This window comes from Penaeus monodon, chromosome 32 (genome assembly GCF_015228065.2).
Source record: "Penaeus monodon isolate SGIC_2016 chromosome 32, NSTDA_Pmon_1, whole genome shotgun sequence".
Classification (NCBI taxonomy): Eukaryota; Metazoa; Arthropoda; class Malacostraca; order Decapoda; family Penaeidae; genus Penaeus; species Penaeus monodon.
This window is the reverse complement of record NC_051417.1, coordinates 27,586,026-27,586,309: the sequence shown is the minus strand read 5'-3', so window position 1 is coordinate 27,586,309 and position 284 is coordinate 27,586,026.

Here is a 284-nt window from a genome sequence, read left to right as displayed (position 1 = left end):
TTCTTTCTTTCTTTATCTTTCCACCCTCAATGGCATCAAGACAAACCAAGGCATTTCTTGGCACTCCACAATTACAGGGAAATAGAGAGGCTACCCACGAGTCTAATCTTGCCAGCCTGATTTGGATATGATCTCCCCTTTCTCCAGCATTAAGAGCGCTTCAGTAACCTTGGTAACTACTGCAACCAAGCAAGCAATAGCATTAACGATTGCTATATTAGGAACCTGCATGACAGATTATGTTTAACAATAGCTGTGGATAAAATTTTGTTCTATTCCAGATC